Genomic DNA, 11,772 nt, shown 5'->3' with positions numbered 1-11,772 from the left:
GACCTGCAGGTAAGATGAGCATGAGAATTGCTCTGGGCGGACAGCACAGAATCAAAGAATCACAGACTTATAGGAGTTGGAAGGGGCCTCAGCAGATCATCTAATCTACCTCCCTGCTAAAGCGGGTTCCCTACAGCAGGTCACACAGAAAAGCGTCCAGGTAGGTCTTGAATATCTCCAAAGAAGGAGATTCACAACCTCTTTGGGTAGCATGTTTCAGTGCTTGGTAACTCTCAAAGCAAGCAAGTTTCTCCTCATGATCATGTGGAACTTGCCATGTTTGTACCCCTTGCCCCTTGTTCTCTCTCTGGGCACTACTGAAAAGAGCCTGGCCCCATCCACTTGATTGCACCCCACATTGATAAGATCCCCTCTCAATCTTTTCCAGACTGAACAGTCTCAGATCTCTCAGCATAAGGAAGATACTCCAAGTCCCTAATGATCTTTGAGGTCCTCCATTGGACTCTCTAATAGAACCCTGTCTTTCCTGAACTCAGAATCGGACACCAGTACTCCAGATGTGGCCTCACCAGAGCAGAGCAGAGGAGGGAGGATTAACTCCCTCAACTAACTGGGCAAGTTTTTTTTTTTATGTACCCCAGGATACCATTGACGTTGGCCACAAGGGCACACTGCTGGCTCGTGGTCCATCAGGACACCCAGTCCTTCTCTGCAGAGCTCCTTACCATCACGTCAACCCATGTAGTTATTCCTCCCAAGAAACTTTCATAAGATTCCTCTCTGCCCAGCTCTCCAATCTGTCCAGGTCTCACTGAATGGCTGCACAGCCTTCTGGTGTGTCAGTAACTCCTCCCAGTGTTGTCTCATCAGCAAACTTGTGACTGTACATTCTATCTCTTCTTCCAGGTCATTGATGAAGATGTTGAACAAGACTGCACAGTATCAGTCTCTGGGGAGACTGCTAGCTACAGATCTCCAACTAGACTCCGTGCCACCAGTTGCAACCCTCAGAGCTCTGCCAATCAGTCAGTTCTCAGTCCAGCACGCCATCCACTCATCTGCCCCACACTTTATAAGCTTACTTATGAGGGTGTTATGGGAGGCAGTGTCAGAAGCCTTGCTGAAGTAAAGTATCCACTGCTCTCACTCCGTCAACCCAGACAGTCATGATATCATAGAAGGCTACCACGTTGGTCAAGCATGACTTCCCCTTGGTGAGTCCATGTTGACTACACCTGATAACCTTTCCTTCCACTTACTTGGAGATGATATCCAGAATAAGCTGTTCCATCACCTTCCTAGGAATGGATGTGAGGCTGACTGTAGTTTCCTGGCTCCTCATTGCACTTTTTGAAGACTGAAATGACATTGGAGTTCCTCCAGTTCTGAGGCACCTCTGAAGGTGGTGTGGCAATCACTTCTGCCAGCTCCATCAGCATGTATGCGTGAATCACATAGGGGCCCATGGATTGGTGCACATTGAGTTTGCCTCGATGATCTCTTCAACAGTGGGGTTGTCTACTTTTCTCCATATTCTCTCTTTTTACCTCCAGGGTCTGGGACTCCCAAGGGGCAGTCTTACCAATAAAGACTAAAACAAGGCATTTGATAACTCCACCTTCTCAGTGTTCTCCATTATCAAGGCACCCACTTCATTCAACAGCAGACCCACATTTTCCCTAGTCTTTGTTTTGCTACTGATATACTTTAAAAAGCCATTCTTTTTGTTGACTTCTCTCACCACATTTAATTCCAAATAGGCCTTAGCCTTTCTCATCACATCCCTGCATGCCCTCACAATGTTCCCATATTCCTCTCAGATGTTCAGATCTCCTTTCTGTGTTCTGTAGACATTTTTCTATGAGCTCCTTGCTCATCCATGTGGGTCTCCCCCTACCTTTGCCTGATTTCTTACTTCTAGTCAAGATCATTTCTAGTGATCTTGAGCTTGGAAGAAGTGGTGCTTGAATGTCAACCAAGTCTCATAGGTCCCTTTACCTTCCAGTGATCTAATCCATAGGATATTTCCAGGAAGGCCATTGAAGAGATTAAAGTTCTCTCTCCTGAAGTCCAGGGTTGCAATCCTATTTATTGCCTTGTTTCTTCCAGGTAAGATGCCAAACTCCACTATCTCATGTTCATTGCACCTGAGGGTGCCCCCAGCCTTCATATCTCCAATGAGTCCTTCCTTGTTTATAAGGGTAAGGTCTAGCAGCACACCTGTCCTTGTTGGTTCCTCCACCACCTGCATCAGAAACTTATCTTCCATGCCCTGCAGGAACTTTGTGGGCTGTGTGCACCTGGCAGTGTTTCTTTTCCAGTAAATATGAGGGTGGCTGAAGTCCCCCATGAGAACTAGTGCCTGTGATTGTGAGGCTACATTCACCTATCTGTAACATCCTCATCAACTCCCTCTTCCTGATTAGGCGGACTGTAGTAAATGCCCACAACCATGTCACCCATATTAGTCTGACCCTTAATTCTCACTCATAAGCTCTCCACTTGTTCATCATTCATCTCTAGTCAGAGCTTGATATGTTCCAGTTGCTTTCTCACAAAGAGGAACTCCACTGCCTTGCTTTGCTGGGTTGTCTTTCCCAAAAAGTACATTAGCCATCCATGACAGCATTCCAGTCATGCGAACTGCCCCACGATATCTCTGTGATTGTAATGAGATTATAGCCCAGCAACCACACACAGATCTCTAATTCTTCTTGTTTATTCTCCATTGGTTTTAAGTTCTCCAAATGGTTTTAAGTTGAAGGAGGGAAGATTTAGGTTGGATGTCAGGGGGAAGTTCTTTACTAAGAGAGTGGTGAGGTGCTGGAACAGCTGCCCAGAGAGGTTGTGGATGCCCCCTCCCTGGAGGTGTTCAAGGCCAGATTGGATGGGGCCCTGGGCAGCCTGGTCTGGTATTAAATGTGGTGGTTAGTGTCCCTGCCTGTGGCAGGGGGGTTGGAGCTTGGTGATCCTTGAGGTCCCTTCCAACCTGGACCGTTGTGTGGTTCTGTGATTCCATGCTGTATGCATTGACATACAAGCACTTCAGATATGAAAAGGGAGCAGAGGATGCAGATTTCCATAGAGGGATGCAAGAGAATCCTCCATAGCTATCCACACCATTGAGATGGTTGGCCTTCTGGCTCATGTCATGGGAAGCAGCTAAGGAACATTTATCACTGTTCTGGTTGGTCTGGATATTCCCTACTTGCCTGCAGTGACATGAGCGTTGCCATTTTGGACCTCACTCCCTAAGACCTTCAGTTTAAAGCTCAACTCACTAGGTTGGCCAACTGGCCTGCTGCCAAAGACTGCCCTGCCTCGTCTACACAGGTGGATCTCATCCCTCCTTAGTAGATTGTAATCTTCATAGAAAGTCCCACTGTCATAAAAACCAAAGCCCTCATACTGATACCATAGCCAGGAATTTGTATGAATTACACTTCTATTTCTGGCTTCTTTCTTTCCTCCAAATGACAAAATTGAAGAGAAGATAACTTGGGCAGCAATGATCTTCACTTGCGCTCCCAGGGCTTTCTAGTCATTTGGTTCTGCCCGTGTTCCAGATTTCAGTGTCATTCATGCCCACATTAAAGAGCAATAGCAGATAGTCTGTGCTCTTGATAAGCTGTGTCACTCTCTTGGAGATGTCCCTGTTCTTGTCTCCTGGGAATCAGCAAATCTCTTGAGACTCCCTGCCAGGCCAGCAGATGGGAGCCTTGGTGCCTTTGAACAGGGAATCACCCACCAAGCATTTCATTTTACGATTTCCACTGTAGGCTGCTAGTGTGATTTTTTCTTGCAGATCTTTATCATGGGTGTAATGGGCATCTATAGCTGTAAGAGCTTCATACCTTTTCTGGTAGTGAAGCTAGAAAGTGGGGACTGAAGTCTAACCCTGCTTTTGTGGGCCACCATGGAACAAGGTGCCTCCTTCTCAATGTTGCCCACTGCTGCAGAATGATTATTAAATAAACCATCTGCCTGTCTCTGAGCACCTTTAATACCACAAAGTGTTTTAATTGCTTCTTGTAATTTGCCTCTTGTAAAAGATCATCCACTTTTGCTCAGGTTGTGTACATACTTACCCTCTCACTAGGAGAAGGTTCAAGGCACTCAGTATGATCAAGAGCCCTTGTGCCCTGCCTGGCCATGCCACAGATATTGTGATGGGTGGTGGCAGCTCTCAGTCACTCTTGCTTATTGCATGCAGCGATGGTTGCAGGCTGAGGAGAGTCCAGGTCCAGGGAAGGGCTTAGGCTGAATAGTTGATTTTCTGTGGCTTTGCATTAAATATGTATGTATATATATATATATACACACACATATATATTTAATACCTTGTAATTCTCTGGAATAAGGATAACTGGAGATAGAGTAGATTATTTCTTTTCAGCATTCATTTTTGGGCACAAAGTAGTAACCACAGCCTATATTATATGTACTCCTGTATTTGAGCATTAATGCAGAAGTGGAGGCTGAGGGGGGGCCTCATGGTGCCCTACAACTTTCTCACAAGGCGATTGGAGAGACAGCGCTGATCTCTGCTCTCTGGTGACAGCAACAGGATCCAAGGGAACAGCTGCATCAGGTTGGATATTAGGAAAAGGTTCTTCACCAGAGGGTGGTGGGCATGGAACAGGCTCCTCAAGGCAGTGGTCATGGCCCCAAGCTGCTGGAATTCCAGAAGCGTTTGGAAAATGCTTTAAGACACAGGGTTTGAACTTTGGGTGATCCTGTATGGAGCCAGGAGTTGGACTTGATGATCCTTGTGGGTCCATTCCAACTTGGTTCTATTGTTTTTTTGGTTCATAGGTGCTGCTGATTATTAAAACTTTGAAGAGGATCCACCAGCATTTTAGGAAATACATAGATTGTGCTGTGTATCAACTTTTTTAAAATTAGATCAAAATGAGGGATGAATTCTCAGGCTTTTTGGAACCATTTGTAGGATTTTTTACTGATTTGAAAGGGGCCAATACTTCTCCATTGTATGTTACAAAAAATGAGCCAGGCTTGACTTTTCTCATCATCTAGTGAGGAGCCCAGTCTTATCTCAGTCCAATCCTCACTGTTAGTTTTTCCCCTTTTATGGAGAAGTCACAAAATCACAGAATGTCATGGATTGAAAGGGACCTTGAAAGATCACCTAGTCCAGTCCCTCAGCCAGGGCAGGAACACCTAGACCAGGTCACCCAGGAATGCATCCAGGAGAGTTTTGAATGTCTCCAGACATCAAATCTGGCTGCATGCTCAGCTCCTCACCACTCTGCCTATCACACGCTCCAGATTTGCTGTCCCAAGCATTTGGTGAGCTCAACTGAAGGATGGCATTGCTTGCTGCAGGAGAACGCCGCTGCCTTCACTGTGGCATGAAGCGACACTGGGAGCTCTGGGCAAGGCCAGTCCATCCGAGTATGCAGAAAGTGGAATTGCCACAACCTCCTGCTGTTGCTGTGATAGATAGTACCATAAAGTGGATGTGATGTGGTTATTAGGCTGTTATTCGGCTCATACTGAGTGGTATTGATTGGTGTTGGTTCAGTGCTTGCTACATATTTTATCAATTGACCTTCCAGATTGTATTCCTGCTCTGCTTCTTTTACTTCCAATTCTGCTTTATCTCCAGTTTTGTAGCTCCTAATTTTCCTGTGGTTGATTTCTCACAGTATTTCTTTAGTATTTTATTACACAGAAAGACTCTCTGTAGCGAAACTATGCTTTCCTTCTTCTGCTTTCCTTCCATATGTTTACATTTTGGTTTTTTTTTTAAGAAATCCTCCTGCTCTTCCCTGATACATCAATTCCATTAAGATTCAGCTTCTAAAATATTTGTACCCACAGTAGAAAGAAAGAAAGCTAAATGCAAGTATTTTGCAGTAAAGCTCAAGGTTGCAGAAACTGCTTTTATAACCAGCTCTTGTCAAATTGGATTTACAGAACCAGATAGTTTAATAACATAATGCCTTAATGAACTGTTCTCCTGGCCATCTGTGGAGCCTCACGGTTACACCAACTGAAGATCTGGTAGCCTATTTCCAAGAGGCTGTTTGCAAATATACTTGAAAATGTGAAAGAGGAATTGTAGTTAAGAGATTTTAGATGGGTGCAAGTCACTGAGGGTATTAATTTTCCACTTAGACTGGAAACATGGTAAACATCATTGTTCTGTTGGTTTAGTGCTGGCTGGTAGGAAGGCAAGGGAGGAAGCTAAAACACCTCTCCGGATCTATGCAATTGTCTGCATGGTGAAGTTGGATTTGGAATTAGGGAGTTTCTGGCTCCCAGCTCATCAGAGCATGCTGCCTGTGCATTGAAGATTGCTGACATACAGCTCTGCTGCACTGAAGGAAGGGATTCAAATTTTAAGGAGTTCAGCAGAGAAAAAGCAAGCCTGTACCAGTCACATAAGTGAAAAATAAATAATATACTGGAAATGCACCGTGTTTGCAATAGTTATCTTCAGCAAGGAGATGCAGAGCACCAGAAAGAAAGGCTCTGGCTTTTCAAACATTTTTGTTATCTGGAAGGGATGCAAATTCTGTAGTATTAACATGAGGTGTGAATCCACATGGATATGAATTAAGATAATTTTAGACCTCAGATTCATATGCCTGCTGAAGCTCAGAGGTATCAATTAGGAAATGCTTTCTAGGATCTTATTACAGCCTTTGTGTAGGTGAATTTGAAGCTCACAGCTCAGAAAAGTAATTGTTGATGTCAAAAGGGGGACAGGAATTTCAAAATATATATTATTAAGTTATGATAAGAAAATCTCTGCCTCTGAGTAGTGCATGAGTGTCTGTTCTCCATGCAGCTTCATCTAAAACTCCCTTTAATGAGCTGGGTCATGGGAGGTTTGGTAAATCTGAAGATAAAAGAAGTCTGAGAACGGCTGCAAGCACAATAGGGAAAAAATCTGGAATTACAAATGATTTTTACAAATTGGAGAAATTTCCTAAAAATAGTATGGAATTCCATAGAGCATCCTGCAAAGTAGTTGGAAAAATTCATTTATTAAATATAGAATGAGAAACTTTGATTTCTTTCAGAAAAGATCTAGGAACTATGTTGAATCATGAGCTAAACATGTGTGAGCAATGTCAGCCTGTTGCGAAAAGGGGAAAGTCCCTCCTCGCATGAATCTGTAAACAACAAAGACATTCAATAATCCTTCTGCTGGTAAACCCATTTCACGTCCAGTTTCAGATATTGCACTTCTAGAAAGCCATAGATCACTTGGAGAGGATGGAGTATCCCAAGATGAGTTCCTGGGCAGCCTGATCTAGTGGTTGGCAATCTTGCCAAATGCATGGTTGGAACTAGATGATCTTTAAGGTCCCCTCCAACCTAAGCCATTCTATGATTCAATGAGTATAGAGAGGCAGTGACATCTAGTAAATGTGAACTAAGGAAAATGTCTAAGATGATAAAAGGAGAGCAGACTTGTGGGACAGGATAACAGTTTTCAAGTGGAAAGAGGAGGGAATGATCTCTGTATCTGTGGTGTACAGAACATGAATTCCTGGTCATAAACTGCAGAGAAAATGAGAAATCAAGAAATTACTTTAGGATTGCGAGGAACGTGACAATAATGTCTGTGTATCTGGGGAGCCCTCCTTGTAGAACTGCCTTCTAGAGCAGGGAAAACAAGCATCCAATGGGAGTGGTATTGAGATACAGCTTCTCCTGCCATGGGAGATCTCAAGGTGCTTTCCTTCTCTGCCTCCAGTCTGTGTTGAAGCCTACAGGAACACTGTCGTGCCTACAGAAAGCATGGGCCATTTAGATGGTAAACAGGTTGTGTGATTCTGTATGTGTCTACATTTAGGTCAGTGCACCAGAAGGCAGAGCACCCCAGCTTTTATCTTAGAAGTGCAGGCAGTTAGCATTCTGGCATTTCTGTGATGTATGAATGCATAAAGCTCTTCTGCTCTTAAATAATCTGCTGTTACTTCACAGAATAATAGCAAGGCTCAGTGGTGGAAACCTTTAGCAGAGAGAAACAAGTGCTTAGAACCACCAAGATGAAACATGTTGGTATCCTTTGTAGAAGAAATTAAATTAGAAACTTTCTTAAACTTTGGCCACAACCTTTGTTGTGAAGTGCTGGCTTCACTGTCCTACCCATTCATTAACTGGAAGTCCTGTCCCTTGGTTGGTGTTATTTTGTTGTGTCTTAAGTAATAAAATCCTGCAATCAAAGGGTTGCTCTCCAGTCTGCTGGGATTTTCCACAGCTTCTTACATGTGTGGTGCTCCTACACTGTCCTGAGGATTCTTCTTTCTAGAGCTGCCCCTGCCAGTGTGCTCCAGAGTGGTCCTGGCCAACTTTAATAAATAAAAATATATATATATATAAATATATATATATGTATGTATATATGTATATATGTATACATATATATAATAATAGATATTTAAATACTTGTCTGATTTAATGTACTTGCCTGATGCTGAGGTGGTAACACTAACACAACAGTAGTCAGTTTATCCGACCTGGAAAACTGTTGAAAACTTCATTCACTTGGTTCAAACAGAAATTACACATTTCTAACTTGTATGGCCATTTCCAGACTATCTGACTAGGCCAAAACCAACCAAACAAGAAAGAAGTTAAACCTGTTTGGCATTAGCTCTGAATATAATGTGAAACTGTGAGGTCAGCTCTCTGTCTCAGCGTGGCAGAGGAAGGATGTGAAGTGCCTTTGCAAACCCATCTTGTTCCAACACTGGAAGGAAGGAAAATGTACATTTTAGAAATTTGTCTTTCCTTCAGTATGATAATATTCAAGTGTGTTTGTGAAACCACTTCAGAATTACGTTTAAACAAGAGGAAAAAAAAAATCCTACTTGAATTCTCTCTGAACAGATCAGCCTGCCTGCTGCTGTTATAGTATGAGGGAAGCAACAGAAGTATTTTCACAGCCAAATCTCTTGCCAGAAAAGCATTATGGTCCATTTTCTTAAAACCACTCTAAATGTGATAAGCCCTACATGTACATATTCATTTCCCAATGCATTTTTTTTTCAATCGACCTCATTCATTGAAATGATTTTCACACTTGTGTTATTTCACAGTGCTCTACCACTGCAAATATCTATCACAGTTATAGGGTCAAACCTGAATACTTTCTCAGTTTGGATCTTCGTGTGTCTCAATTATATGAAAACTTAGGTCAGAAAGATGGCAAAGAGTTGGTGAGGCTTCCAGCAAAGGCAGTTTTTTATTACACCTGAAGAATAATATTAAACATATCCATTTTGATGTCCTTCCAGCTTGCTCTCACTCTCAGATTCTGCAGCTTGCTTATTACCTCTCTCTGAAGTTGCATGGCTTCCCTGGGAGTCAGAAAGATGCAATGCTTTTCAGTGCAACCTCTAAGTGCCACAAATTCTGGAGAGCTCTGAAGAGGCAAGATAACTGAAGATGATCCAGCAAGGAAATTGAAGGAGTTTCTTTTAAGACTGTTGTAAGGCAGAGAGAAAAGAAAAAATTTAAACTGATGTCAGGAAAAGTCCTTATACATCAGGGAGATAAAACAGCCGATAAGTGGAGAGGAAAAGTGAAATACCTGGGAAAAAGCATTTTCCAGAGCAGGAGGAAAAAGAGGTGATACGGTAAGAGAAGAGAAAAATAGCCTCTGTGGTTTTATTTTTGGGCAACAGTTTTGGAGCTGGAGCCTCAAGGTATTTTAAGTGTGTTGTTTTGAATTGCTTATTGTCACAACTTGCTTCCTCTGAGCAAAGTGCCATTCAGTTTGAAAGTGGTGGATAGTAGCCAAAGACAGTTTCTATCAACTGCTTGCTTGCTTACCAACCACCACGGTAGGTGAAAAGAAAGTGAGAGAAACTGCACTTTTTTCCCCCCTCTTACGAGCCAGAAACAGCAGAAAACCATCTGTCCTCAGTCTTAAAAATTGAGAGGAGGCTTGCAAGGAAGTGTCATGAGTGACTTCAGGACTGACCACACCGCCTATGGGCAGTAAAGATGAATCAGCCTGCAAAGCTTGGTATGGCCCCAGCAGGTTTGTCTTCCATCGTTTGAACGCATCACAGTACCTCCATACAAGGAGATACTGACTGCGTGTGTCTACAGGGTGAAGATTGGGTTTTGCTCTTTTTTTAATGATCCCTTCAAGCGCTGATAAATTTCATTCAATCTTCTGCAATGTGAACAGAGAGTGAAATCCTACATCGCTACACAGTGGAAAGGGAACAGCGCTATCTTGTAATGTACTTATTTGTCTCTGTGAGGGATGGCTGCCAAGCTTCTGTGAATAGACGTTTTTTGGCCGCCCTCCCTTAAATGAGCAAAAACGCCGAAAATTTATTCCCACAAACCCCAAAACTTCTCTCTGGTATTTTATGACATTAAAACTAACATACAAAGCATGCATATACATATGCAAAAAATTTGCCAGAATCAAAACTGCCTTTTTGCAACCATATCTTTCCCAAAAACTCAGAAAATGCTTGTAGGATAAGTTACGGCTTAACTAATAACTAAAGTATTAGCTTTCTCAAATATTTGAGATCTTTTGTACTTCTGTAACTGTAAAATCATTACCATTTTGAAAGAAAAAATTAAACAGTAACTTTAAAAATACTGTGCGTATTCCATACAGCGATATTAAAGCTATTTCTGAGAGAGAGGAAAAGCAAGAGGAGAGAAGAGTTAAGTACAACATTAAGAAGTAGGTAATAGTTCACATTCCGTATTTGGAGTAGGTTTTTTTATTAAAAGAAAAGCAAATAAAAATGACTGATTAAATGTTCCTTGCATCTTTATAAATCTGCTACACTCCAAAGAAGGCCAGACACTTGCTTGGAGTGTGTGCCTATGAGTAAGTGTGTGTCTGTGTGTCTGTGTGTGTGATATCTATTTCAACGTACAGGGCATATTTCCAGCAGCAGCAGGTAATAGAACTGATGAGTACAAGATGAGAAAAAGCTTTGGTGATGAATGATCAGATTTTCAGAAACATCTCACCTCATTTGATTTCTTCATAAAATCCATTACAAGAATAAATAGCATTTTCTTACCTCAGGCATTCTGCAGTTCTTGGTCACAGGATGATGGTTTTCTGCAGTATCTGAAGTTGGAGGTTTGTTGTTTGTTGTCTTTTGTTAAATAGCGTGTCATCTGAAAAAAAAAAAAAAAACACCCACATTTTTTCTGAAAGAACATTGTGGCATTGGGAAGCTGACAGCATAATCAACCAGTCAGCACTGGTGTATAGGTAAGGAATTTATAAGAAGAACTTCCTAGCTAAAGTGATCTATTTAATAACCAAGGTTAGGAGAAAAAGGGCGAATGACACACACAAAAAAAATTGTACTGATATAAATGTTTCTCTTGTTGTTTTTCTTCTTTCTCTGAAAATAAGAGCTTCAATAGTTTGTGTTGTCCATTTCAATTAGCTTTGGTGGAGCTGAGGGGAAAACTGTGAATTCTGCAGAGGGAAGTGCTCTGCAATTTGCAGATGCTGAACCACTGTACAGTTTTCTGCAGATACTGCTATCCCAGAAAGTACTGTCTATTGTTACTGCTCTTATAGGCTTATTTTAAAATAGCCTTCATCTCTTGTGGAGAGTGGGGAATACAAATGATCTCCCTTTTCATTCTTGTATCTGATCTCCAACAATCAGTGCTCAGAGAGTCCACCTTTCTGCAGTGGCTTGTAAGGCAGTCAGTGTGGGTTTCTGTCTTTACAGTATAGCGCATTACTGAATGCAGCAACACTTCTCAGTTCCTGAGCCTGAGTGCAGGCTTTCTTTGGGTTATGCCCAAGTGCATGACAACTTCTGC

The sequence above is a fragment of the Meleagris gallopavo genome, chromosome 3, assembly GCF_905368555.1.
Source record: "Meleagris gallopavo chromosome 3, MGAL_WU_HG_1.1, whole genome shotgun sequence".
Taxonomy (NCBI): Eukaryota; Metazoa; Chordata; class Aves; order Galliformes; family Phasianidae; genus Meleagris; species Meleagris gallopavo.
The sequence above is the reverse complement of the archived record's forward strand: the minus strand, read 5'-3'. Positions refer to the sequence as shown.